The following is a 2,088-nucleotide window of genomic DNA, read 5'->3' on the forward strand; positions in this document are numbered from 1 at the left end:
TTTGTTATGTCATTTAATTATTTTCATTTGTTTTGCTATTATTAACTGTATGTTTGTGATTTTGTATGTTAGCTATGACAAATAACTTTTGAGTCCTTTTTGTGTGAAGTTATACATTGAAATGTATTGTACTTGCATACTTCCTTTACTCCTACGTGTACTGTAAATGGTCCCTATACAAGTCAGAAAATTTACTCTTTTTTTTACCGTTTAAATCAAAGCTGAAAGTCTAGAATCAGTATATAAATTAGCTAAATTGGGGCCCATGTGATTTCCTAGTTGTTGTTGTTGTTTTTTTTTACCATTCTGCTCCTCTGGGACACCAGCTGACATCACACACCACCCTCCAGCCCTCCCCACAGACACACACGCACATACTCACAAACTCAGGACCAGGTCCCCTGAGGTCACATCCAACACAATGTCATTATCGTCCATCGGATTCTATGTGGTCACTGCTGACAAGCCTTTTGTGCTCAGTAATTCTTCTCATAGGGACCCCCGAACCACTCCTCCCTCGCAATACCCCTTGCACCCACCACCACTCCCCTCTCCCCCTGTCTACTGCGGCCCATCTGTAATCCCATCCCCCATCCTGCATCTCCATATCCGCCCTGTCTCGACCCATACTCCAAAACAAACCAGCTGTCTTGGCCAGTCGTGTCCCGCGGGGGCGTAAATAGTCGCCATGAGGACCGGAGGGGCCTTGCCGTGATACATGGCAGCACGTTCCTGCAAGCTGCCACCCCATCATGATGTTTTACAGCTGCGACGATGAAGCTGGACCCACACAAGGATAAGTGCAAGTGGTAATCAGGTGGCACATTACCACATGTAATTATTTAAAAATATATACTTAAAAATGTCAAGTCTGTATTTTTAACTTGAATGTACTTTAAACGAGTAAATGAAGACCAATAAGCCTTTAGCGTTCCTAAAAATACACGTACTGTACCTGATAGATAAAAGCAAAGAGTTTGTCGGGCTGAGCTGAGTTCCAGCTGTATTTTTAGCACAAATGACACACTGTGCTCACAGAGGGGAGCCCCTGGAGGGGAGGTCAATGTGGCTGTACACACATACCAAAATATTACCCACAGGTCGATGCAACTATTTTTGTATGACTGTGAACTGTCAGTGGGGGCTCTGATTAAAGGCTAGCTTTACTCTGATGCACAATACCCTTTTGACTGCACAGTAAAGCAGGGAAAGAGGAAGTGGTTGCACATTTGGGTTGCCAGTGACATTTCACATCACAATGTGGCTTGACTGTTCACTTTTCAAATACAGTAAATCAACTCTTTTAGAATTATAGCAGCTACATATATGGCTGCAATTTGTATTTGCCAGTAGTTTCTCTTTTTATTATTATTAACGCATCTCACACAATTGTGCTCCAAATTTGGCACTGAAAAGTCAGAGTGCACCACCCCATGTGTGCATTCTAACCTTCTTACAGCCGGTTCTTGGACGCAATAAAAGTCTTCCTTCCTTTTGAAGCTGAACAGCAAAGGCAGTTTAACACCCTAAACCCACTATCACTTTCACTGTGCTGCGGTTCAACTGTGCTGCACTTGTATTGTGCATCTGGTGCCTGCATAGATGGGACACTTTTCACAGCACGAGTGCACATATGAGCCATGCTGAACGTCCAACTTCCATCTTGTCGAGTAGGTATTTTCTGCTCATACCAGTAACAAGCTGAGACAAGTGGGTGTCATAGCTTGCTGACGTGAGCAAAATTCCGTTTTATCACTTCATTTTACAGAAGCTCCTCACAAACAATCCAGTTGTATAATTTTGAGCCCACACTAGAACAGTGTTTTGTTGTTACTAGTTACAAAAGAATGCAATAGGATGGTGGAAAACAGTCTGTGTAAGAGTCCCAATCAATTGACCACCCTCGGTAGTTCTAAAGTGGTATGCCATGTCAGTTCATTAAAAAGGATGTTTCTTTTCCACTGTTATATATTTAATCATATGCTAACAAAGTGGCCATTACAATAGTATCTTGTCCAGTGTTGCATAACTCCAGTTCGAGGGCTTACGTACGTCTTAATTCGGCACAGCAGCCTGCGTTTTTAGTGC

Source organism: Vanacampus margaritifer, chromosome 4, assembly GCF_051991255.1.
Source record: "Vanacampus margaritifer isolate UIUO_Vmar chromosome 4, RoL_Vmar_1.0, whole genome shotgun sequence".
NCBI classification, from domain to species: Eukaryota; Metazoa; Chordata; class Actinopteri; order Syngnathiformes; family Syngnathidae; genus Vanacampus; species Vanacampus margaritifer.